The sequence below is a fragment of the Amblyomma maculatum genome, chromosome 6 (assembly GCF_055883805.1).
Source record: "Amblyomma maculatum isolate TAMU_Amacu chromosome 6, ASM5588380v1, whole genome shotgun sequence".
Taxonomy (NCBI): domain Eukaryota; kingdom Metazoa; phylum Arthropoda; class Arachnida; order Ixodida; family Ixodidae; genus Amblyomma; species Amblyomma maculatum.
Genome location: NC_139349.1, coordinates 17,687,550 through 17,715,468, shown reverse-complemented (window position 1 = coordinate 17,715,468; position 27,919 = coordinate 17,687,550). Strand labels below are relative to the sequence as shown.

Here is a 27,919-nt window from a genome sequence, read left to right as displayed (position 1 = left end):
TTCAGGGCGAAAACGGAAGCTTGCACTTCAAAAAACCCAGCTTGTTGCCCGTCAGCAAGAAGTGACCGGGCTGTGTCTGCTCTTCTTTTCCCATGTCCATTTGTACTCCTAATTTTCAACATGCAGGGTGCTAAAATGCGCGCTTCCAATGTAAAGTTTTCTTCCTCACCCTAAACAGATGAATTTTCTTTTTCGCGGATTTTGTTCTTATACTGCACCATGAGTATGATTAGGTTTCTATAGATATTGGCGCTATGTATGCTTGTGAGCACCTGGTGCTATGCCCCTTAATTTGATCCTTGAAAGTCTCGGAACAGGATGGCGAAGAAAGACGACGTCGCTCCTGAGAATCCGCAAGAAAAAAGAAAGACTAACAAGCAGCAGAAAAGTGTATAAAGCCAAATAAGCCCTGATAATGTAAGTGTGTGTAGAACTATTATCTATTTCAAACCTCGCCTCCAAAATGGCCTGAAGTTTCAGCCCGTGTGGCGGCAACTTTCCAAGGCGAAGAGGCTGCTTGGTTTTGCTCAAGGGATGCCGGGCGTGAGCGAAATTGCCGTAATTAATGGATATAACTCCGTGGTCCGTCCTGGTCTGTTTCACGCAGAGGAATGATGCTCCCTTACATAAATTTACCGTGACGTCTTCCTCGGCGACTTTACACGGTAAACAACTGTAACTCCTTCCTGGCTGAAATTATCATGAGACGCCTGCAAAATTTTTACGCGGGCTAGAATCTGCAACGAATGAAGCTGGCATGTTCTGCCTCCAGGCAATCCCATACAACTGGAGCATGCATTTTATTTTGACTTACTATTTCGACTGTTGTGCGGGCAATCCGCTACCACTTTTTTTGCCCGGCGTTTATGCACTATGGATACGGCGCTTGGTAGCTCGGCATGAATACGCAGGCTAGAACCAGCATCCAAAGCCACATTTTGCTAAAGGCACATTGCGACAACAGCGGTGTAGAGAAGGGGGGGCTTGTTCGTACGTCAGTTAAGGAACTGCGGAGCCTGCCATTGCTGCGTGGCTGAGAGCACACTGTTTTGCTGTGAACATAAGTAGCATGCAGCGCTACACAGAAGTTTGGCAGATGTGGTGAACATTCGTACTAGCCGACGTGAAGGCGCACGTAAGTTCGTAGAATGCGCTGTCTTCCTGCTTTTTCTTATGCTGGCTCAACCAGTGGGTAGAGCTCACATATAATAAATTAAGCATTAGTGTTTGCCAAGTGAAGAAACGGTTAAATTGATCAATTCCTGGCAAGAAAATATTTTCTCAATCGCTGGCGATCGAAAACGCATGGGCTGAGGAACGACAGTTTCAATCGTTTTTCTACGTGATCAAAGAGAGCAACTATTCGTTTCCGCCATGCCTCACCAGACAAAATTTCGCTGCATCTCCAACTGAATGGAGGCAGATATGTGCCTTCCATGGGAGCATAATCCCGATCTTCGCCTTGATTTTCAATCTCTTCTTCTTTTCATGCAGCCTCCGGAAAGAGGATCACAGTTGAAGTCACGATGTCGGCCATAATAGATTAACCTGTAAAAATGTCACCTTAGTGCATATAAATTAGCGGGTAAATGGGCGCTGGCGCATAATTCTCATGCGATCTTGTTTTAACGCAATAACGTTAAAGGTTCCTTAGAAACTCCGGCGTCGGCGTTAGCGTTGTGAGCGAAAATCTCTGGCATGCCGCAGGCAGGTGGTAGCTGGCAGCTGGCTTGGCCAGGCAATGATTATTCGATGGTTTGTGCAGTTTAAAGAGGCCACGCGGTATCGGAAAGTTGGGAGGTGCTGATCTTGGATGCCGAGTCAGGCACGGTGCACATAGGTTACGCAGGCGCGTTTATACAACTTGGTTAAAGCGTGGGTTATGTGTCCCTAAAGACGTAGCTTAAGTGTCCCTCATAATTTTACTTATCAATGATAATTTTTTTTCATTTCCGGATCCATAAATTTCAAACGACACGAAACGACAGGATAGCAGTTCCAATCTTCAGTCATCTACCGCCTTTAGGCAGCGCAACGCAAAAAACGCACAAAGCGGTACAAAAGCAGTCGTGCGACGAAAGAAGCTGACACGTCTGTGGTCCCTCATGGCACGCGGCCTGCGAAACGTCAAATGCGCCAAGCGACTCCTCTCATCCCGCGTAGATCCGTAATAACCAAACACCCTTGTTTGAGAACAGCCCGATGGCGCATCTTGATGACAGCGGCGCCTAACGGCGCATGCTAACGACTGAGAGCAAATTGAAATCATAGACTGGGTTGAGACGACACGTTACGCTTTATGTACCCGCGATTCAGGCGAGACGCTACCCTCGGGTTCCGGTGTTCCTTGTCCGCTTGTGCACGGCATGACTAGTGATTACGGGGCAAAATCTTGCCCGTGTTAAGCGATATGGCTCAAGGGGGCCTCCTCTGTTGATCAGCTTCGTCGAGCCGTAGATCATGGAAATACTTCCAACCCCGGGCTAACACGGGAACTAGCCTTAAGAAAGAAAATCTTGCAAGCTGCAAGGGTACGTGGAGTTGTTCCATATTAATGTTTGATCCTGACTATGCATGGTATTTCGCACTGGATTCTCCTGCCAACGGCTAGGGCTAGGAAAACTAGTCTAAAGACGAATGATATTTCACAATACAGAGGATGGTTTCTGCCAGAGTTATCACACAAAAAATTACCGAAAAGCGGCATGGACGAATCACCGAAACTCGGTAACTAAGCTGCATCCGATGTCTATGAGGTGATTGGCTTGTGCCCGGGGTAAGCGGTGCATGTACTCAAAAAATGGTAATCTGCAAGAAGCGCGGACAGCCGCTGTCTGCCGCCTAATGTGTAGAGTTAATTGTGGATTGCTGTATCGAAGATTAGTTCGTCCTTGTTTGGAAATTTTCGGCGCCATTTGTGTCTCGCCAGCAGCTTCGGCTAAAACATCTCCTTCCGCTTTTCTTTAGCTCTTGCTATTTTTTAGGCACAGACATGTCGTAACCGCTCCCTCTTAATCTGGCGAAAACGGTCGTCGGCCTCGTTGCAGCCTTTCTGTGCATGTACTGCCTTGGCCAGCAAGCAGCCCTCTCATTACGACATTAAACGCCGCTATAACTCACTAGGCGGTGGGGTCTTAGACGGCCAGCTGTTGCGAAATGTCTCAACTACGAGGATCGGAGTCGCGGTTCTATTTCTGCCGCTTTACGGTCCTTCGTGGCACCATTCATTATTCTTATTGCATTCTTTATTTTGTACAGATTTAATAAGCCCAGGTAGGTAGCAGTGATGCAGACGAAATCAGAAAATTCATGTCTGCGCATCTAGAAAACATTCCGCTGACTTCGGAAAGCCTACCCCAATTCCGCTTCCTATTACGCGCTTTGCTAGTGTTCTCTCTACCGAACAACTCTCTATTCACTGTGGGTTGATTAAATTCCTTATATTTCTTACTCAGCTGCTCGGCCTTTCTTGGCTAGACGACAGCTGTTCAAAAGTCACGCTCATTACTCTTTCTTGAAGTATTTCAAGAAGGTCTTAAGCTTCTGGTGCTTTGGAAGAAAAGCATCCTTCTTCTGTGCCGGTCTTTCACTCTTGTGTTCGCATCTGCTCCACCTCGGGTTGCGCAAAGTGTACTGCTGCAGAGTAGTAATGTAGAGGCAGGCGGAACAGTTTTTCTTGATAAGTGCGCGGTTTACAGCGAAGTTGTTGTCGACCTCGTCTGCATCTAGTATTGGGCCTATTGCAAAAAGGTTAAGGTGAACTCAAAGCGAGAGACGCGTAGATATAGGCGGCATGTTGCGCACTATTACTTTTAATGTATTCGTCTACGCTTGCGCTCAAATTTATCCGATAGATTGCGAAACTAATGACGGTTACACAAAACTGCCCACTTTCTAGTCTCCTCTCGCCATCCATCGCCATCGCCCCCCCCCCTCCTCCTCCTTCTCCTCCTCCTCCTCATCTATTCTCGGAGCCCTTCTCAATGACCCAGAACTCACCTCGATATTAACTACATTACCCTTTTCACAAGAGACGGTTCGAAGGTGACACTATACTCCGTTTCATACATCAAGTGCAACACTGCCAAAGCTACAGCTCTTGCTTGCGCTCTCCGCATCCGCGATGAAAAATAGTGCGTACTCTTGACGAGAGCAAATAATAGTTATTTTGTCTGCAAATGTAATACATCTTACATTTGCGATCAACTTCATAAAGAGCACCTTTTTTAGGGAGAAAGGATCGGATTCGATGAATTTGTATGTTTTTACGCCGTTTTCGTTCTCGTCGCGTTTTCGCTGCCCCGCAACCTTGCCAGCTGTGCCACCAGATGGCGCTGGCTGTGCCCTCCGCGCTGCGCATCTCTTTTTAAGAAAATGGTTCTTTGGTGCGCATTTTTTTTTTCTATAAGATCCGCACTGCAAAGATGTCTAAGTACGTGAAGCAAGTTATTGCAAACGTGTATTCTCGGAATAGAGCCCGTTCCCGCAGGAACCACGGCCACAAAACGGCCACAATACGCCTCCATTTTCTTTCTTGGGGACTACTTGCGTAGCTTTCGCGGCGTTGCACCTGATGTATGAAACGGAGTATATGTTCTCTGCCATCGAGAATATGCGTGTACAAACGGGCACTACCATGCACATGATCTCCTATTACTGATGTCTCACTATAGACGCTTTTTCCGGAGTCTGCATTCCGGCAATCAGCGTGCTAGAGGGCCCCCTGATGTTTCAATCCTCATTTCTATTTGACGCGCTACTAGTTTGCAGAACTGTTTTGAGCAATGTCATCATGCGACGTGCCACCACTGCTGGCTCTCTGAATGAACGAAATGGAGAAAAATTATTCATTCTACGCAACGAGGGCTTCTAATTTTGCTCTACGCTTACCATCAAGGCTTGACTGAAGTTGCGCTTCATTGCTGTTCTGCTTGCGACTATAAAGTTAAAAGCGAGTATAAAGTTAAAATAAAAGCTCTCTCTGCTGTTATTCAAAACATCTGGATAGTACAGTCTGTCTCTGGTGCCAAGAATTGCCTAATTGGCAAGGTCATTTCGCCCTTGTGCTAATGTTCATAGTAATAAACGGACAGTGAAGACAAAAGGAAGTTGGACTGTGTCGAATAGACTATGGAATACTTACGATAAGTAGGGCACTTGTACCGATAACACGAATATTTTGAACGCTAGAAAAATAAAAGAAAACGCATGTATCGTTGTCGGCGGCCGATTTCATAAGCAAGCTGCGTGCGTCGACACCGATTTTTTTGCACTCCAATTTCGGAGGCTTTGCTACACTGCCATTCACTAAGAAGCAGCGGTAACCCGGTGCTTATCGGTGTAGGTCTAAATGCCTGGAAATAAAAGCAGAAAGTTTTGGAAAACGCACTTTTAAAGCTTTTTTAGTGGTAGGAAAGTGAAATAAACATCGGAAATTCCCTAATTTGATTTTAAAGTTTTATGAGCGCTTGCTTTCAGTTTAGGTTGATTTTTTTTCCTTCGAAAAGCACTAAAGTGTGTGAAGCGAAAGAGCGGAGCGCGATTTTCGTCGTCATATTTTGGAGTTTTTATGGAGTTTAATGTCCCAAAGCTCTACCGGCTTTGAGTGCAACCTAAGGGAGGGCTGGGAATGATCACGATTACATGTAATTTTTTCACGAGCATTGAGATCCCATAATATATTAGTGTCTTGCGTCTAGTATCCACACAAATGCAATCACCGGCGCCGGGATCTACCTTCGGTCCCCCATTTCAGCAGTTGAATGCCTGTGTCATCGCGTGTCAAGATACCTTCTTTCAGACGTTCATCTTATGTGCAAATTGGCTGAACGGACATCACACACATGTCCCAGGCTGAACATAAGTCAGTCGTAAAGCTATACCTCATAGCTGAAATCGAACGCGCTGCTGCACAAAGAATACCGCGCAAAACCACAAATACTTGCCCGCATAAGCTGCTTTATCCAAATACAAGACTCCTTTTGAGCGGCATTGGTTGTTGTAGCATAGGTTGTTTTCGGGATGGCTTAGCAATAATTTTATGCGAGATATATTGAAGATATTGACCGCCGAAAAATTGACGCGTTTGAATTGTGGTGCTGGCGAAGACTCTTGAGAGTTCCTTGGACTGCCAGAAGGTCAAATCAGTCGATATTGTCGACCATAAAACCTGACTGCTTATTGGAGGGTCAAATTCTAAAGTTAAAGCTCAGCTACTTTGGTCATCTGATGAGAAGAGAGGAGTCGCTGGAGAAAGATTTGATGTTGGGAAAGGTTGAGGGTCGCCGGAGAAGGGGTAGGCAGCGAACGCGATGGTTAGATGGCATCCTCGAGGCACTGCAGATGAAGTTATGTGATATTAGGAAGATAGAGACCGGAAAGCGTGGCGTGACGTGGTCCATAGGGTCACGAAGAGTCGGACACGACTGAACGACTGAACTGAAACTAAATATTGAAGATGCCATCTAGTGAACTTTTGGGAAAACGAGACAAACGCTTGGACTTTATGCAGCAGCGAAGGCTTGTTATTTGTACTTTCGAAGAGCAAGCGAAAGCTAGTGCATGAGAGTTGCTTAATGGTATGAAATCGGCGCCTCCAGTTTCACGCCCGGTAGTACTTTCTGTGTGTGAAGCAGTCACTTGTAGAAAAAGGCGAGCAGTATACAAGTAAAGTTACTCATGAAGATCTCAATGCGACACGTTTCACAAGGCATCGGTTGTCGTGTAAGCGATTTCGGCTGGACACCAATAAAATTTGCGCCAATCAAGCAACAACTACCAATCGTAAGTATTTTATTTCAGAGCAGTCATCGAATCAACCAATGAGTCGATGCTTTTCAGAGGCAAGGAACAGTGCCACCAAGCAAAAAAATCAAGATAATGCGTCCTTTGTAGACCGTATTATTCCAGAGCTGCAAAGCTAAACTGACACTGCCTCACTTCAAGCTTCGCGACACCACATAAGTGTACGTTTACTCAGCTCGAATCACACGCAAGTAAAGTATCATGTAGAGGGGAAGAAAAATGTAGCGCGTTAGGCAGTGCTAACAAACGGATTGACAAATATATCCGTGGCGCGGCACTCTTGAATGGGTTGTGGCTGCACCAAAACCATTTTTCGGTTGATCATTCGAAAAAGGTAAGAGTCATCACACTGAGATGGATATTATTGGCAAGATGGGAAAAGTGACTTAAACACTCAGAAGCATTAAGGTAGTGGATTTATTCGTGGACTGCAAAAAGGAGCACGTGCATTAGATAGGCGGATATGGGTCTAAGCCTGCTTATATATGATCTGATAAATTTAAAGGCTTATACCGGGTGTCCCAGCTAATTTGAACCATCATCATCATCAGCCTGACTATACCCACTGCAGGGCGAAGGCCTCTCCCATATTTCTCCACTTAACCCGGTTCTGTGCTAGCTGCATCCACTTGACCCCTGCGAACTTCTTAATCTCATCCGCCCACCTAACTTTCTGCCGCCCCCTGCTACGCTTTCCTTCCCTTGGAATCCAGTTTGTTACCCCAAGCGACCATCGGTTATCCTCTCTTCGCACTACATGTCCTACCCATGTCCATTTCTTCTTCTTAATTTCCACTAGAATGTCGGTAACTTGAGTTATTTCTCTGACCCACTCTGCACGCTTCCTATCTCTTAATGTTACCCCTACCATTTTTCGTTCCATAGCCCTCTGGATTGTCCTCAACTTAAATAGAACTCTCTTGGTTAGCCTCCACGTTTCAGCGCCATAGGTGAGTACAGGTAAGATGCAACTGTTATATACTTTCCTCTTTAGCGATACCGGTAAGCTGCTAGACATAATCTGCGAGTGCTTGCCAAATGCGCTCCATCCCAGTCTTATTCTTGTTATTTCCTTTTCATGGTCCGGACCTGCGGTTACTACCTGTCCTAAGTAGACATATTCGCCTACTACTTCCAGTACTTCGCTACCTAATGTAAACTGCTGTTCCTTCCCGAGGCTGTTGAACATTACCTTAGTCTTCTGCATATTGATTTTCAAGCCTACTTTCTACTTTTCCTGTCTAGGTCATCAATCATTATTTGTAGTTCATCTCCCGAGTTGCTTAGCAAGGCAATGTCATCAGCAAATCGCAGATTACTGAGGCATTCTCCATCAACCCTTATTCCTAACTGCTCCCATTCCAAGTCTCTGAATACTGCCTCTAATCAAGCTGTGAATAGTACTGGGGAGATTGTGTCTCCTTGCCTAACACCTTTCTTTATGGGAATTTTGTTACTTTCTTTATGTAGAACTATGGTTGCTGTGCAGCCACTGTATATATCTTCCAGCACTTTCTCGTACGGCTCGTCTACCCCCTGATTTCGCAATGCCTGCATCACCGCCGAGGTTTCAACTGAGTCAAATGCTTTAATGCTTTTTCGTAGTCAATGAATGCTATATATAAGGGCTGGTTATATTCCGAGCATTTTTCTATCACCTGATTGATGGTATGGATATGATCGATAGTAGAGTACCGTTCCCGAAACCCTGCTTGATCCTTTGCTTCATTGAAGTCTAAGGTTGTCCTGATTCTATTAGCGATTACCTTAGTAAATACCTTATACGTAACAGACAGTAAGCTGATTGGTCTCTAATTTTTAAGGTCCTTAGAGTCCCCTTTCTTATGAATGAGGATAATGTTTGCATTCTTCCATGGTTCCGGTACCGTCGATGACACCAGGCACTGCGTATACAAGGTGGCCAGTTTTTCTAACACGATATCCCCCCCCCCCCCCCCCCCCCCCGTCCTTCAGCAAATCTGTAGTTATCTGATCCTCTCCAGCTGATTTCCCCCTTTTCATAGTTTCTAATGCTTTCTTGACCTCGTCCTTCGTCACTGGTGGAACGTCTGAAGGTTTTTCCCTACCCCCAATCTCATTACGGTCCTGACTACTTTGGCTACTGTAGAGGCTGCAGCGGTGGCGCAGCGGTAGTACATCCGCCTCGCATGCAAGAGGACCGGGGTTCACATCCCGGTGCCGCGCAGTTCTCCACCGGATAAAAAAAAAAAAAAATCCGCGTGTCGATGGAATTGCATAAACAGGTTTGGGGTGCGACCTGATGCCGGTGAACACCTCCGGCAACGCACTCCCTCACCAGAACAGGAGTTGGCCACCCTGGTGCAGTAATTGGCCGCAACCTCTCACGATAAACTTGAACCATGGGTTACACAATAATATATTTGAGGTAGGTGAGTGAAACCAGTTGCATACAACTGCCAGCCTCCTTGCGCACTACAGGCAATATTTTGTTTTGCAGATACTTAATTGGCTAATTATGTTAATTTTTCTAATTTACTCAATTTTCACCTTAGACCAAAAATGTGATTTGGAAAGTTGTAGAGCACCTTCAGAAACCCTCATTCCATCAATTGCGATAAAGAAATTCTCACGTGTATCTTTTTTTCCGGGCTCATACAAATAATACCACGTGACTAGCGCATTTGAGCACCGCGATTGTGGTGCTCTCAGTCGTGGTTTGAGCGAACGAAATTAGCTGTGGCCGTGTCTCCTCTGCCCCGTTAAAACAGCAGGCCGATATGCCTGCGATGGCTTCTTCGCCCGCGTCAAACAGCTGGCCCATGTGACGGTGCAAGTAGCAGCGAGCGCGGCGAGCCAACACCACCGAGATTCTAATAAGGCCTTTGCATCACCTTCTCTCCCATCACAGAACGTCACGACAAACGTATGAGCGATAAGGTATCAGCCACTGAATCTGCGCGTACAGACTTGGGTAAAGGGACGAGATGACATCATGTGACTAGACTCAAATTCGCGCTCGCACCTTCATTTGCCGGTAATCTATCGTTATCCGCCTGTCGTGACATAGGCTGCTGGGGTGCGCAGTCCTTGCCAAGGTCGCGGTGGCGACGGGCGAGCTCGAGCTCGCTCTAACCATCGCCAACATTTCAGCCTGCCGCTGCAACCGGACCGTCGGGTCACGGCCGCAGCTTCTTTCGTTCGCTCAAACCCCGACTGAGAGCACCACAATCGTGGTGCTCAAATGCGCTAGTCACGTGGTATTATTTGTATTTCGCGGGCTTTCTTTTGAGCCCGGAAAAAAAGATACACGTGAGTTTTTCTTTATCGCGATTAATGGAATAGGGGTTTCTGAAGGAGCTTTACAACTTTCCAATTCACATTTTTGGTCTAAGGTGAATGTTTAAAAAGTTAGAAAAATTAACGTAATTAGCTAATTAAGTAATAGTAAAACAGAAATTGTCTGTGGTGCACAAGGAGGTTGGCAATTGTATGCAACTGGTTTCACTGACCTACCTCAAATACATTATTTTGTAACCCTTGGTTCAAGTTAGCTGGGACATCCGGTATAATGTTCGTGCTTTTAGCGAATGAATCCATGCTGTCCTAACCGTGCGTTTCATTGTTTTCTAAAGCTTAGATTTTTTCACGCAAGCAACCTAATTTTTTTTTTCAACCTGCTCAAAGTTCCCGGAAATTTTGCCTCTGCATTTTGGACGTCATAAGCTAGAACCTAACGGCAGAAAAATATATATTTTTTTTTAATTTGTGTGGCCATAAATGATCTTTTTCTGCAGCTGAAGAGACATGAACATACATAAGTTTATCCATAAAATTATTTTCGGACAGTTTCATTGAACTTCAATTAGATTTGTATTAAAGCCAAGGCGGCCCTGCGGTTAGTCTGCCGCCTTTCTTTGGCGCTGTTTTGTGGTCACGTTTATCCCATGCGGATAGAAGAAGCCAGTGTTCATCTGCTTTGTAATGACTGGAAAGAAAACGCAACAAGAGGCGACGGAGCAGCGAAATATAATTCTGCACTAATACCATGTGAAAAAGCCCGCGCAGCATCGGAATTTTCGGAAATTACTTCTCCGGGAGTGTCCGGATTTGGTTGTTTTGTGATGATGACGTTGATAGATTAGCGTTGATAGATTGGCTTGATAGATTAGCCATTGGGTTCAATCTTTCGGCTACCTTTTCGGTCTTTGAGAGCTTTATTTCTCGTTGGCGTCGGCTGTCACCTCGCGTCGGGGAGGGTGAAAAATATTGTAGTCTCCTTTTCGTTAAATATTTGAATTAGATTTTTTTCACTGGTGGTTTACACAAAAAGAACACCTATGTTTCATGGGCTGGCGTCAAAACTGTTATCGCTGAAGCCACGCTCACGTTTGGAAACAACTAAATTTCAAGCCTTAACGTCTATTTTTCTACCTATTTTTGCAGGTGAGTTCCTTTGACATCTCAACACTTTTCAGATGCGCATCAAATGTAAGTCTGCTGCTCATTATGCATTCTTATTTATCTTCCAGTTAGCGCTTTGCTTGAAAGGAATAGTTGTTTTTTGTTTTTTCTACTCTATGGGTTTTAGTTGTTACATATTTGTACCTGTTTAGTGAATTGTAGATCTTTGTAGATGGGTTTTAGATACTAAGTGGATACTAGGTACGTTATGAAGCTTTATGTTTAGCCAATTCACTAAAGGTAGGTAATCAAATTTTTTGCTTTTGATTTAGAAGGCAATAGCACATTGCGAAATTGACTATCAACATAAGAAGTGAATTTCCCTTTAATATTTCTTAATCAGTATTGCGACTGGAAATATACGAATGGAGAAATACGCACCTGAAGGTTCAGTGAGCTCACTATTTTTTTCGTTCGATTTCAACCAACACCAGCGATGCAAAAAATTTAAAAAGAGGGCTCACTTTTGATGTTGATAACCTTAAAATTCAAATTATATTATTGGCCATTAAACGCAAGGAATGAAAAGTTTATTAGCTAAGTTTAGTTACATATGCGTGCTGTCATTGAGCTCTATATATAGCATATAATGTTCTGCCAATCCGCACGGACAACATCGAGGTATATCTCCCAATATCTGAGATAAAATTCTGTAAAGAGTAAGAAAACAGGCACCCAGTGTAATGTAACGGCTGCTTCACGACGATTTCGGTATGCCTAGTTGCTCCACCATGTACTATTTAATGTTTGTTTTTATCTCTGTGTTAACAACAGAACGTTAGCCTGTCACTGAAGCCAGTTCTGGCCGAATTTATCGAACTTTTTCCCAGCAGCCACACGTGGCACCATCGCTTAAATCGGGGATTCACTCCGCACTCGATTTTATGCCCTTCTATAGCGGCTGTCCGGACTGCCGTCCGAGAAAACTCCCTTTAATACCTGTCCATAATGCGGTTACTAAGGGCGGGCGCCTGCCTGCCGTCTTTTCGAACGCAGAACTGATGAAATGTTTTACAGTTCCGGCGCTACTGTCCCTCTCACCTCGGTGACAGACAAATGCGAAGTAGCGGCGGCTTGCCGTCCCGACGCGGTGTCCGAGCAGCGTGCCATGCTCTATGGCACCCAGTTAGCGGACTTCTCGTGACTCCCCCAGTATAGAGCCCTGCGTCGTCGGCTGTCGCTGCGAGACGGCGCAAATTCTCGTCTTCTTGCTCGGTCGGTTCTCGCGCGGCTTACCCGGTCGTGTGCTTTTGGAGAACGTACCGAGGCGAAGCTAGGCGGGAACCCTTAGGTTCCCGCTGCGCTCGATCCTATTGCTTTTTGCGCACTGGAGAAACCCCGTGGTGTACCATCAGTAATTTGACTGAAGATAAAGCGCACGGGAAGACGCACACAAGAGAAGAAGACACAGGACACGCGCTAATCCTGTGTCTGTGTCTTCTTCTGTGTCTAGCGCGTGTCCTGTGTCTTCTTCTCTTGTGTGCGTCTTCCCGTGCGCTTTATCTTCAGTCAAATTACAATGCACCATCTAGCCCAACTTCAAGTTTTGTTAAACTACCATCAGTAAGTTTGAAGCATTTAGGGATGATATGATTACGCTGTTTACATGGTATTTTACATTTTGGCGACTACTTCGAAAGAGCAGGCACACATTGTCCTTGGGGTAAAACGACTATAATATATATCGTTGAACTTGTGCTGAAGCATTGATGACTACATGGTAAATGTATTCACCAGCTTTATCAACGTACTTTCGCGCTTCCTAATAGTTTATGCACGGGCATTGTTCTACCATGCGCGTGCCGTCGTCTTCGAAGGACATGGTGTTGCATGTCATGCATCAGGTATTTACCGGTGCCATAGTTTCCCTTTTTGCAGATCTACAAATATATCCCTCTGGTAAGAACTATCATAACATAGAAATGAATAAGGACGACTTCCAGCAAAACCAGATACAAAGCGCCTGGAGGAAGTCTACGTCTAGTACTTTTAACAGTGAGCGGCCATTTCGGCTACGTGACTATGCGCCACGCGGCTTCCTATCATTGGACCAGAGCTTATAACGACTTCGTCCTGTCCGTGTGACGGGTTGGGCTTTTGAACAAAGCACGTGAATGTAGTGACTTGGTTTTCGACAGCCAGTGATAATCTCTTAAGTGCAGAAGTGGGTGCTGCTCACCGACGTTCGACCACACGTCTCAACTGCTGCCTTCAGAATTCGAATGTTTGCCCAAATAAGGCGCTGTGACGGTTACGCGAGACCCAAACGAGCGCCGTGGTGAAACAGCAGCATTGATAAGTGAATGATCTCACGGATGGCCCTAGAATGCGTCAGCTATGGTGGAATCCAGCAACGCAAAACAGAACTCGGCGCATGGGGCGCTGACGCGAAGCCGTCGCAAGCTTGTCGCGCAAAGCTATCTCTGAGATCACCGGAATCTGCTCTGATCAATGATCCGCGCGGAGTGCGATGAGGCGAAGGTGCGGTGCCCGCGCAGCGGACGGGCGGCTCATTGCTTGTATCAACATGCGATCGTTCTGCAAGATTAGGCCCGTCCGCGCCCCCGGCAGGCGACCTTCGAGTCCCCACCATTTCTCGCCGCTCGCCCCCGTATTTGTTCCGAGGCTCAATCTGTGCGTCGGCGCTGCAAGAAGGTGGCCACCGCTCAATAATACTCGACGACGCTCGCGTATGCAACCCTTATCATGACGGGGCATGCATCTCGCTCGAATCATAAAGACGTCACGCTTGTTAGTTGGGACGCGCGCCGCCCGTCGTGTGGCCGCGCGTGTAGGTGCGGCGCCTCTGTTTGCGTAGAGGGGCTCGTCCGCTCCCACAGGGCACGAAGGCAGCGGAGCCTGAAACATCTTCTTTTACTTACGCACGCTAATTAGGGGGTTGCGGGTTGCTGCCGCCGCCACGGGTGCTTTCGCAATTAGGGATGTGTGCTCAGGCAAGAGATAAGACAGCCGCGTTCGCTGCTCCGGCAGGCGAGAGAGCCGCATTCGCTCATCTCTAATCACGGGCCTTCCTTGCGGAATCGCTCAGGACAGCGCTTTATTTTATCGGCGCCGTTTTCCGCTCCCTTCTCCGCGTGTTGTTCCAAGAAGCCCTCATCCTACACTTGCTCCCTCCAGCTGGGAGATTCCGTGCAGTGGCGCAAGAAATTGAATTGGCCTCCGTTGCGGACGATGGCTTCGGACAGTTGTATCATGACAATTGTATCTATATGTATGTGCACTACTCGTCTTCTTCAGAAAAACGGCCATAAAATGAACTCTCCAAGCCTGCGATTTCGCACTCTCTGCGCTCCGTTTCTGACTTCATCTTTTTTTAAAAGGTCCTCTACCCTCGCGAAGAAGAAAACAGCTCCATTTCACGCTTTTACCGCTATCGTAAGCCGTGCACGCATTTAGCTCTCCAGGGAAGATCATGAAGCCGCAAGTCTCCTCCGTTCGCCCTCAGCCAGCAACCCTCGCTTAGCGATGCGAGCCTTTCGCCCCTGACCGGCCGGTTATGCTCCTGTCAGTGTCGGCTCCCGATGGTGTGTGCACACTCCTCTTACTCACCTCCGCAGGCGCCGCGCTTCACGCTTTATCGCGCCGCCTCGCACGCAGAATTTGCTTGCGTCATCAAATACGGCATCTGAGTCTGGAACAGCCCGACGCCGGCATCGAAGGGCCGGTCAAAGGCCGTACCGAGCCATCTTTCTTCTCGTCCTGCCCCCTCCCCCAAGGCTCCTTGTTACTTGTTGCACCCGCTGCCCCACCTCCTATGTTGCCTTACCTAGCGTAATTGGTATCAATCAAATAGAGAAGGCGGGGTCGGTGGCACGCACGAAAAATACCGAGCAGCGCGGCCTTGTGGATGTGCGGATCGCCAAAAGCGGACTTGTTGCGGCCTGGCTTCTCGTAGTATCGTAAACAGCGGAGCCTTGCGCCTTACGCACTACAAGTGTGAGCCAACGTTGGTGTAGGCACACCTGACAGCCATGAGCGTGAGATCTAGCGACGGCCGCAACGCGAAGGCGTTGCGGCCTCCTGCTCCCGCTGGAGCCCCACAGGTGGGGATGCAAGAGCGCCTGGAAGAGGCAGCTCCCGTACTCACAGCGGCGTGTTGCCGGGCCGGCACGCAACTTTTGTTGTTACTACAGGCTAATAAAATTCACGGATGTGTTTTTAAATAATCGCATGGCTCTGTATATGGTTGGGAAAATGGCGAAACACATCTAACCGCATAGATGAAACATGAAGGACGCCTGCAGTTAGAGAAACCACGGAAAGCGTACGGGAACGTTTCTGATTATTAATTTTTGGCTTTGATAACAAAGACTGCATTGAATTCCTACAGCATGCATGAATAATAAAGGAAAATTGAAACGTTCTCGCATGTTTTTAGTGGTATCGCTGGCTGCTGTTGTGGTTTGGCTGACTGTTGGCGGCCCTTCATGCATGTCATCCGAGCCCCTCCTTTCCCTAGAGTTGTCCGCCAATATAGATGAATAGAAATTTTTCTTCTGCTGACAGATATAATTGATTAGCCAATTGGGGAACTTATCTCAAGTAGCTGGGTAAATTTATTTAGCATTTGAATGCCAGACACAAATCAAGGCGAAAAGTGCACGTTTGAAGTATTGCGAGAAGCTACAGCTCACGCCGAGTGGGCAGAGCTGCCACTTTCTGATATTTGTTTAAGCAGTTTACATCGGTCAGGCCATGGTAAAGGGCACTGGTGGGGTCTGTATACAAAATGGGTTTCCTGCAGCGACGCTTCGGGGCCAATGTTGAACTTACTTTCGGTTCGTCATGTCCATTGTTACTTTATAATAGCTGTTAGAGCCAGAACAGCCCTACCTAAGCTGCACCGCGGGACAGGACCGAAACACAGTCACCGGTGAGACATCGCTGAACTAGCTATAATCCATATTTGAAATTGAACAAAGACTTGTGAGAACTAACTCGATTTCATATCGTAAGTAAGAAAGGAGGCAAATAAAAAGCTGGGCGCACCTACTCAGTAACCCTCTAGACTATGTGCACGTTCATGATATGGAATTGAGTTTATGCATGAAAGCGCTCTTTTTAATGAAAAGGGCAGGCAGTCGTTAGTGCCGCGCTGTATCCAGTGGAGATTTTCATGGTTAAAATCACCTAATCTTGAAGTATGCCCTTTGCGTTATCTTTGCAACCCGCGGTGAAATCGAGAAAAAGTGACTCGTAAGTTTACGACCATTTCCTAATTGAATGCATTGCGACGAAAGAGGGGGGTTTTCTGCTTTCACCTGGAGATGCACGGCTTCCCTATAGAGCGCACGTGAAAGCGACAGGTGGTCTTATAATGCGAATGTGATCCTGCACCTCTTCTTTTTTTTTTTTTTTTTTTTTTTTTGCGTGGCTTTGAGAGGAACATATCGATTTCATTCCAAGGGCAAGTAAGTGCAGCGTATTATTTTGCGACCCTGCAAGAATTTCTTCTCTGGATATTTTTCACCTGACCGCCTACTTTCCTGTCATATCGTACAACACTGTTTCTAATTCTGAAGCGTAGGTAGCTGAACGCGTTTGAGCTCGCTGAAAGCAGCGGCACGCTACGCCGATGTCGATGCCCTTAAGGCGGCATTTGTCTTGCGCCAGGGATCGGCCGCACCCCAGCCACATTTAGGTGCATGCGATTTCTCAAGGGCCTCCTTCGGTCTTAAGCCGGGGCCGGAAGTGTCCACTTAGGCGGAAATTATGGCCGCTGCAGTTTCTCTCCTCCTTTGGCCGGCCTTTCCCCCTTCTTCTCCTCGCCTAATTGCCAAGTCGGCTTTCTGATGGCCGGTTAGCGTGATGGCGTATGCAGCCGTACTAATGTGAGCCCTGTCCTGCTGATTGCCGTCAGCCAAAACACATTACGTGATGGATAGGTGAAGGAGCCTGCCTCCGTACGTGATTCCTCGCGCAGACTGCGATTTCATGCCGGTTTGCGATCATTCGCACTCGGTCGGTGTCGAAGTGAGCGATGAATAGAGATCGCCCCCAGGACGACACGGACCCTATCTCGAGCGGTTCGCTCGCTGTTTCCGTGGTGGTCGATAAGCACCCACTCGGTGTCAAAGAAGGCGGAACGATGGAGGCGTGCCGAGCGCTGCTTCTCCCAGTTCGTGCAGGTCGTAAAGAGTTCGCGCCTCTGGCAGACGCCTGCCCTACGCTTGTAACGCCTCAGCGAATAGAGTAGTGCTTTTATCGATGAGTCTTCTTTGCGCGTTGAGGACGAAACTATTTTGTGCCGAGAACGGAGTAGACGCATCGTTGGACAGAGGCAGGTAAGCTGGCCAGTCCTAATTTAATATATTTTCGAAGCTGGTAGAAATGACACACTATCGGGAGCATGCCGTCCCAGTGAGCATACAGGCTATGAGGGTCAGCGATATGTTGTGCCATGACATCTCCACAAAAGGTGCCTATAGCACTTCAGAAAGTCACGTGTATGTCATGCCTCATCGACCCTCTAAGATTTTGTACGCGGCATTACCCTACCCAAATCGCACACGGGCTATCAAAGACACCTCAGTGGAAATGAATATTGAAAATCACTTTGGAGGAAATGAAATGGCTCAGTAACTACTTCACTGCTTGGCGGACATCTGAAGAGCGCCGGGACGGAAGCGATGACGGATGGAGCAGCGAAAGAAGGAATAAGAGATTTTGTGCAGTGTTTCAGAGCAATTTTCTGCTACCTGAGGCTCTTTAATCAGCGCTGCCATTGTACAGCGCACGGGAACCTTTTACGTTTCGCTTCCGCCGAAACAACGACACAGACCCGGCTTCTCGTGCTAAGTAGCCAAGATCACTAACCACTGAGTCACCGCTGTAGACCTCTAACACAATACTTCAGATTAATTTCGTCCTCCTAGCTTTATTTAACGTGTACTTGGATCGCATAGCGCATTGTTAATGTTCTTTTTTTTTTTTTTAATTTTATCACCAGTAAAGTGCAGTCGCTACGGTAGGTGCTCGAGCGGTCTCTCTCTACCTCGTGTCGAGTAGATCAATACCTTAGAAAATATAGCGTAGTGGCGCGTCGCGGATAAATAATGTACAGTGTCACACCTTCTGATTTAAATTTCTTTTTCTAATAGCCATATCTTCAGCATAGAGCGCCCCTTTTTAGCGCGCTTGATATCTCAGAATAATAGCCGCAAAATGTAGCACGCGTTGCCCTTTTCATGAACTTTAGTGCAGCAGAACGTGGTTAATATACTCGCGTCGGCGGCGCCCGTTAATAACCTCGACATCATGTCATGCTTCCTGTGGTTACGGGTATGACTGTCGAAGTTTGTAATAGCATGCGTCGCGTCTTTATTCGATGGCAGCGAGTTTTTGACATTTTTTTTTTCATATAGTGCGGTCCTGTATGCAAAAGAGGTCAAGAGAGAGGTATTTCTTTAGTTTTTCGGTTGTAAACCAAGGCGTTTGCGACTAGCCCCGAAAGGTTCAGTGCGCTTACTACCAGTATATTTCGGTTTGGTTTGGTTTGATTTGGTTTGTGGGTTTAACGTCCCAAAGCAACTCAAGCTATGAGAGAAGCTGTAGTGGAGGACGCCTGAAATTTCGACCACCTGGGGTTCTTTACCGTGCACTGACATCGCACAGCACACGGGCGCGTTTGCTTTTCGCCTCCATCGAAAAGCTGCCGCCGAGGCCGGGATTCGATCCCGCGTCTTTGGGAACAGTAGTACACCGCCGTAACCACTTCGCCACACCGTGGGGGTATATTTTTGTAGCAATATATATATATATATATATATATATATATATATATATATATATATATATATATATATATATATATATATATATATATATATATATATAGACCTGGTTTGCTTGGTACTAATGGGGCAGAGTTAAATTCAAACAGGATGTCACACAACTTTCCCGATTATCTATTTTATTCCAACAGTTTCGGACGGTTGACCGTTCTTCTTCCGGGTATAATTGAGAATTCTCAACTCTACCACTGCTTTTCTGAAGGATTACTTTGCTGCTAGCGCATAGCTGTCCTCTTCGAAAGCAATTTTGTCTGCAAGGCAACTGCGACACTTCCTCTGTGGTGGTGGCAGAAGTAGTGCAGAGGGCGCTTGGCGGGAAGGCTTGCGCAACGCCTCGCGCTCTCGCACCAGCACTGCGTAATTAAGCGCGAGTTTCTCACCGTGCACTTTCTAATGCAAGAATTTCCTGCCACTTACGTTGCTGCTGCAACTGCCACTAATGATACGGCGGCAGCCACTATGCCGGCTCGACTGGTGTAAGACACGCTAAGCTTCCCGTCGGCAAACATGCTCGCTTTGGTGCGACCGGCCACTCGACGGAGGCCGATGCGATGCATGTTCGGGCACCGGAAGGAGCGGCCTTGCTCTTCTTGTTGTCCTTCTAATGGTGGCTGCCAGGCACGCCGGCGGTTGCCACGGCGGCGCTGTTGCGTCCATCAGCAGCGTGGTTAACGACCCGCCGCGGCAGCCGCGATCTTGTTCGCGCATGCCGCGGCTAAATTTCCGCGGGCCGCGATGAATGCTCCCGTGTCACTGGAACTTAGCGACAGCACTAATGAGCAGAGGTGTGGCTTCGCGGCTCAGTGCCGCTTTGCCCGCTGTTGGGCAGCGTACGAGACGCAGCGAACGTGACATACGTGCATAGAGGCAAGCGCATGGCGTGTACATTTCTGAATTGGCACGCGCCCCTGCACATCACACTTTTTGAAGCGAAAACTTCACTACGCTAGGTAAAGCCAGTCTTCGAATGGCACCAATTTTGACCTTCAAGCGACCTTGACAGATACTGCGTCATTCCTGTCTTAAAAATCAATTTACAATTTACAAGAAAAAATTTGAAAACATGACCTTGATCCGATTAGGTCTAGGTGTCCACCCAAAAGTGTAAGGCGCCTTCCTTTCCCTGAAAACTTGACTTAAGATCCCCAGGTGGTCGAAATTACTCCGTAGCCCTCCACTACGGCTCCCCTTTCTCTCTTTCCGCTTTCACTCCCACCTTCCTCCCTTCCCTTACGGCGCGGTTCAGGTGTCCACAGAGCAAGTGTGACAGATACTGCGCCTTTCCCTTCCTGTGAACCAACCAACCAACCAACCAAATCATAAAAAAAATAGAGGGTCTCTTTAAAGAGGAGAATGGCGAATGCCTACCCTTCATCTCCTATCGTTTGCCTCTCATCATTTGCCGGTTATCGGCGTTCGTTGCAGTGCTACATATAAATAGAATTGGTTTACAGGAAAGGAAAGACCCAGTATCTGTCACACTTTCTCCGGCTTGTTTGGATGGCACACCATTCGCTCCTGCCGCGTTTCGTTCTTTGGCGCGCGTTCAAGTGTGGTATTGGAGATGGCAGGCAAACTAGACAACAAATCTCGCGGGATCATTGTGGAATATGGCAGATCTCGCTCGCTTAGGATTGAAAAAGCAGTGTTACAGAGGCTATCGCTGCAACACTCACAGCTTTCCCTCTATCACTGGGTTCAAGTCATAATCAAACCCCCCACATTTTTTTGTCCACTAATATCGTAGCGCACGAGACTTTATAGCGACTGCTGATTTCTAAACGCGTTGAGAAGTTTGTCGGTCTTCTCCTCCAGAAAAGCCACTTTGCAGCGATTCCTGAATCCCACGAGTATCGATCACGTTTTGGCAAATAGTGGGAATCGCTCCTGAACAGAGGGTTGCGGTAGCCTTCAGCTGACTTTACTTGACGCCACCTCTCATGTGTATATCATGGAACCATAAGTTGCCACATTACTCGACTTCAGGCGCAGACGCAGAACTTCTCGCCGGCCGGCGACGAAGCAGGAGTTGCTCTCTAGTTTCCGTGCCCAATTTAGCTCCAGTCCAAAAGGTTGGTTGGTTGGTTCATAGGAAGGGAAAGGCGCAATATCTGTCACACTTGCTCTGTGGACACCTGAACCGCGCCGTAAGGGAAGGGAGGAAGGTGGGAGTGAAAGTGAATAGAGAGAAAGGGGATCCGTAGTGGAGGGCTACGGAGTAATTTCGACCACCTGGGGATCTTTAACGTGCCGGAGTACTCGGGTTCGAACCCGACCACGGCGGCTGCGGTTCGATGGAGGCGAAACGAAGTGGCGTCCAGTCCAAGAGGGGCATTCGTTTTTCGGAGAAATATGCACCGTATACCAGAGGCAAACATGCAGCCCGTTGCTTCATCCGCTACGAGGAATCGGTGGGCGCGATCTTGTGCATCTTTAAGAGACGCGTATTTCCGCATGCTTAGTGACGAACCGGGGACCAGTATCCTGCAGTGGCCATTGTTGCGTCATTAAACACCCATGAATTAAGCAGATGGGTGCGCGCTGTATGAGGAATGGGGCCTCTGTAGTAACGAAGACAGAAAAACACATTCGCGCATGACATTCACTGGTGTTTAACTTATATTTTACTGACATACTGCTGCAAAGGAAGCCAATATAATCGGTGCTCTTGACTGGCGGAAAAGAGACAACACAACAGGACCTAAACACAAAAAATAGAACCTATGGGAGCTCGCCAAAGCAACTCTTTGTTCGAGAAAATGTACGCGTGGTCTACTACACTTTTTCCGTTTTCATTGCCTCTTTCTATGCGTCCCCCTCCACCCTTGATATTCTTCGATGGTTAGGGTAAAATACCTGTTTAAAATGTGCGGCGCTGTCGTGTGTATGTGCTCTTTTTACTATTTTCGCTGCAACCTTGCTTCACAGTGCTCCTGGAGCAATTACGCGGTCAAGGAGCTTTTGTTGTGACTTTGCAGTTTGTTTGTGGATAGATATTTACACTTCGCATTTGTAGTTTCCGCATAAAATGATCGGGGTGATGGGAGTCTTAACTCCTTTTCGAATAGTATTGGGCCAGGTACCACACAATATCAAGGCGATACAGCACTGTATATCGACGAAGAGGGGCAAGTCCATTCATTCACTCTCCCGTGTGCCGGCAATACCAGATGACCTTGAAATCACCCACTCATAAGAGCATGCACTCTGTTACCTTAAAGAAGTGCAGGGGTCATAATTAATTAACAGCTGTTTTTAAATGCGCACGTACTTCTTAATTTAATTTGGTGTAAAACCAGCATGACGGAAGCGTCAAAAGGAAAGCACCGAGGAATACAATCACAGAAATCTCGAGGTAGACAGTGCCGCTGCCGGCGATGGCCGTCGTTACTCGCAGTACCCATGGACCGCGTAACCGTTGACTGCATCACGCATCCAATGCTGAGGTCCGGTCGCCAATAAGCCATTGAACCGGTCCTTGGCACAAACGCTTGAAAGCGGAGGATTCGTCAACTAACAACTGTGACCATTACCATACAACAAACTGGAACGGAAGGTAAATAGATAATGGGTTTTATGGAATATTTGAGGGATGCTTAAGCTACGCTCTTGTTGGGTATATGACGTCCCAGCGTTAATGGCTCCCTTCGGCGGTTTCCTTTGCGAAGCCTCGCTCGCTTACAGGCAGCGATTTGTTAATTTGTGCATCTATTATTTTATTACCTTGCGCATACTCGTCATCATGTAGTCGCAGGGTACCACATTATATGAAAGAGCACCCGGCATAGATATGAAAAGCCACGTAATTAAGCTGTAAGAATCGACCTGCGTGGCATAGGTATAGCGTTGCCGGCTGTTTACCTACTGACTACTGTCCGCGACAGGCATACTGGGGCTTTTTCGTTGACAGCAATCACAGCACCGGAGCAAGATTTTCCGCAGTAAGGGTTAACGCCTTAGTACCGGTTTACTGGCTCTGTGCCTTGAATGTGCCTCCCAGGTTTACCTGCATTTGCTAATTTCAATACGAATAAGCAGTAAAGACTGCCAGCGCCTAGAGCGTAAGCAATGCATAAATATTTTATCGGCAGGTGCGGTTCCTGGGAATAAGAAGACACAAAATGGCACCTGTTTCCTTGCCCTCAGTTCTTTGCGCTCGAAAGACAGCCTTCAGTGACAATGGGCGCATGTCGCAGGTCAAAAAGCGATTCTTTTCCGGCACCGTCGTCCACGAGGACGGAGGCCCGCGGCGTGCCGTGCGACACAAGGTGCCTCGTTGCCGCATTACGGTCGCGGCGGTTGTGTGGCGTGACTTGAAGAGCAAGCGGCTCTCGGCGCTGTCAATGGTTTCCTTGTAGCTGCGCAGTTTTACTTGTTCCCTCTTTTGTGAGCAGCCGTTCCCCATTACACCATAAAAATACGAAAGAGGACAAAATAGGGTTTATGCTCACGTTGGCCCTCGGGATGTCATTTGCGCGCCACGGTGTTTTGCGCCGCTATTTCCTGGATATTACGGGCTACGAAAATGAACTCCGTGCCGTCCGCGCCCTCGTTCTTTCTAGCTCTTTTTCATTTTCTCCTGGACGTGGTCCCGCTTTCGGTGACGTCGTTGTTCGGCCCTCGGTGCTAAGTCGACTGGCACCAATTTTCTTTCAGCGTTGTAGCGGCGATCTGTGCTTCCAACTAGTCTCGAGGACTAGTTACTGCTGTTGTATACGGTGAACTATGGAACAGAACGTACTGATAGTTTTATCTTTTTTTTTTTTTAAGGTTAACCATGGATACGTCTGCAGTGTAGAATTTATTGTTTATTTTTCCGGAACCGCGGAACCGGACGAGAATCACCGAGTCTACGTTAACCATAAATAATACTGCTCAAAACGTGTGTTCGGCGATCACTCCATGTTATGATTCTTCAATAATGTGCGTCTGTAAGAGATCACTAAAAAAGTTAAGATCATCCGAATTATAAGCGAGCCAACTTAATGCTGTAAATAACCATATTTCTTCATTTATTGACTTTTTCTGCAATTGTGTTGACCTATTTTTTTTTAACTAAATGAGAAATGTTAACGAAATTAATCTGCTCAAGACGAATGTTCGGCGATTACTCCATGTTCTCATTCTTCATTAATGCACGTCTGTAAGCAATCACTGTGATGTTAGGAAGATAGTGAGAGACCGGAAAGCGTGGCTTGATATGGTCCATAGGATCACGAAGAGTCGGACACGACTGAACTGAACTGAACTGAAGCAATCACTAAGAAAGTTAAGATCATTCAAAATACAAGCGAGCCAACTTAATCTGTCAATAACCATATTTCTTCATTTATTGACTTTTTCTTCGATTGGTTTGAGGACCCTTCTGTTGAAACTAAATGAGAAATGTTTGCTATCAAAGTACACAAACTTATGAGAAAACTCATTGCTACCTTCAGCTTTCCTACTAACGTCTATGCGCCATGGTATAACACTCGCATAAAATGCTTACCTAACGAAAAGAAATTCTTTAATCGTGTCTTCAAACTTGCATCAACACATTCGCTGGTACATGTGTAAGATAACCTCGTAAGCTTACGTCACCGTATAAAAAAAAAGCCAAATGAATACTGTACTGTTTAGGCTAAAACAGATGGTAAATTTTGGTATGCAATTAGCCTATAGAGCGATGAATGACTGCACGGCGCTAGAAGATTAATCACATAACCCTATTCGCGCTAGTCCCCAATTCCTGCGACTCTCCTCAACAATTCCATCATGACGGTGAGGAAGCAGGTGGAGGACAGAGATCATTTCCAATTCCTGCACTTCTTTGGTAGGCGCATATAGTGTAGTGAAGTGATATATGCCAAGCGGTTGTTCCGAAACTCTTGTGTCTAGGTATCGTTAACACACGGAATCGCCGAAAGTGAGTTTGGTACAACCACAATAAGATCGCACATTTTTGGGCGAGTCGGTTGTATACACTTAAACAAGGGAAAGGCGCAAATAAATATACGGGAGAGCACAGTGCAAGCATGGGGCGCACACTCGCAACTCACTTCATTGATAAAAACTCACATATTGATAGCTTCATGTCTGTCAAATCATTACATATAGCACACACCAGCAACTTTTTTTCTTTTTTATAGTTTGTTACATTGCGTACGAAGGTATCACCAGAACTCTCAATGAAAGATGCCTTTGTCAGCTTACGGGCATCTGGTCATGACTGTGCTTCAAGATTTTGACTGTAGCCAGCAAAGGCCGGCATGTCTTATCAGGAATAGCCAAAAAGCGTGCGCTGCAATATGACTCAGAGAATATTGGATCATTTCCTGTAATTCATCGAAAGTTGATGCTCCCTCAGTCGTTCATTTATACGACGGCCTGTTCAGCCATTTTTCGCATATCAGAGGGATTTCATATCCTACCCCTCTTCCCCTCCCCAATTCCTGCTACACAGAGTGGCGTGACGTTTCGTGCATTCTCGCACGCATGTTTTTCTGGAGACGATCCGGGGGCACAAAGAAGCCAACTTGCGTGCGGTGTAGAAAAATACATCTGCACACCGTAGTGATTGGCTGCATCCTTGAGGTTTTGGGACACCCTATGAATATGGTGGCTGCCACCATACTATGAATATAGGGTGCAACCGCCAGTCTGATCTTTGGTCGACCGCCACCTTCATGGGGTGTTCCTGCTTGTGATCGTTGTAGATTGCAGTTCCTTGTTCCCTTCTCGTCCGTGTCTTTATTTGCGAATTTCCCTTGCTGAGGTATACAAACATATGTCCTGTACATAAGATGAGATGGTGCTCTTAAGTGACACATCGTTTTGTTTTGTTAGCAGTTACTGACTGGTTACTTATAATTTGAGTATTACGTTGAAAAACTCATTCTGTTAGACGATGTAAAAAAAAAATGACATTGTCAGCGTGGTCTTCAAGCAGCGGCAAATAAGACGCCGCCCTATACATTCGGGATACCTTTGTCCGAATGGCGTCCACCGGAAGAAATATATGTACAGTTTTCTTTACGTACAGTTGCCGAAGACGGGTCGTCACGTGCGCATGTGGGAGGGCTTTTCGCTGAAGGCTGAAGGACATATTTTTTGCTTAAAATATAAATTAAATGCGCTTTTTGACGCATGAAGTCAAAATGTAGTCGAATTGCATGAAGTGCAATTTGTGTTGTTCCAGTCACATAAAATTAGTGGCTGATGTTTATAATTCTAGAGTATGAAATAGGCATAAAGAGGTCACGAAAATCAGTGTAGGAGTCTAAGCTATTTGCCTGACCGCTAATTAACTGAGGGTAACCGAAATATGCAGAACCACGGTAGAGTACCAAGCAGTGGGAAAGTATCATCGGAGTATCGTTAAACAGGCGTCCGTAATTAACAACCAATTCTCAAAGGCTCAGTCTTTAATGAGAGCCTGCACGAAACCTCTAGCACTAACAGGCATGTCTCCAGCTGTTTTGGGTTTGACGAAATAGCTTGCCAATACTTCCGTATACGTTTTGCGCGTTGTTTCAGAGCGTTAGCTCTACTCAACGTTCTTAGATAGAGACAGTTAGAAATCTCCGCAGTACGAAGTGGGCCAAATCGATCGCCGATCTGGTGTGAGTTGATCGCAAAACGACTGCAGCACCCCTCTGCCCCGATGCAGTAGATGGGTGAGGCCATAGAACTAATACACAGGCAGAAATTTTAAAATATTACTTACCCTTTTTTTTTCAGCAACGCAAGGGAAAATAAATCGGCGCCTGCGTTCTTTAAACATATTTGTACGCATGAAACGCCACTGCGTTTGTATCCGCATCTCAAACAGGCAGGTAACAGCCGACACCGCGTCTGCAGCCTCATTGCTTCAAAACGTCAGTAGGCGCGGTGGCTTTCACAGAAAAGTGTGTTAAAAACGCGAGAGCAATTTTATTATCCATTGTATTGCTAAAAGAAGAGTGTTAGTAGTATTTATGCCCACATCCTGGTATAACAGGATGTGGAACATCCTGTTATACTGCGAGCGTCACGTTGCACGTGATCATTAGTGAGGGCGGCAGCTGTGCACAAACCCTCCTACGCATTATATATATATATATATATATATATATATATATATATATATATATATATATATATATATATATATATATATATATATATATATATATATATATATATATATACTGAGCCCCGCATCTAGCAGCGCCGCTAATTGCGCCATGCGCGAACTGATCGTTCCAGAGACGCGAGTCAGCCGTACAAAAGCACGCTGGTGTCCAGTTGTGGCTAGCAAGGATATGTTCCCAGCATCCCGTATACACAGCGGATAAGCGCACCAGTATTCCTATTACGGGCATATAACACGTACTCGTCTTCTCCGGCAGTCTGAGAAGCCCTGCATTGGATGCGCCACTCGTCACGACAGAAGACCGCGTGTTTAGGTGCAGGCTGACGACGGGAGCCCAGGCCAGCATTCGCCGTAGCAGCCGGTCTCCTCTTCCCGCTCTTGCGTTGTACACGCTTGTATGTTGCCGTTTCTGTCACGTGCGGTGTCCGTTCCTCGGCGGTCCACCAGGCCTCGCCAAGCCTTTAAGGGCCGCCATCCGTCGCCGCTGCTTCGGCCCGCCCTTTTCGTGATATAGGTCCTGCGTCACTTCAGACCGTTCACTGCATGATGCATGTACGCTGTTAGCGGCGTCCATTTTAGGAAGCCTTGTTGGTGGGGCTCCATACTCGTGTGTGAGACTGCTGTCGCCTGGCGTAAGTCTGATTTATGCGTCGCAAAGGTCGTGCTGTTGAAAGCACCGGTCTTATTTGGAGGGCATTTTGTTTTTGAGCAAGTCGTTTTCTGGTTGTTGCTCCCAAAAACG

The 27,919-nt window shown here is 46.7% G+C and overlaps 1 protein-coding gene and 1 long non-coding RNA gene across 2 annotated transcripts in view; both read left to right on the top strand.

Moving 5' to 3' along the window:
* LOC146185173 (neural cell adhesion molecule 2-like) overlaps positions 1-27,919 on the top strand; it is a 484,255-nt gene that overhangs the window by 111,615 nt on the left and 344,721 nt on the right. The window lies entirely within an intron of this gene.
* LOC146185175 (uncharacterized) overlaps positions 17,465-27,919 on the top strand; it is a 33,706-nt gene continuing 23,251 nt past the window's right edge. Inside the window, exon 1 of the long non-coding RNA XR_014707776.1 lies at positions 17,465-17,552. This is a non-coding gene — a long non-coding RNA (uncharacterized LOC146185175). The remainder of the gene's footprint in view (positions 17,553-27,919) is intronic.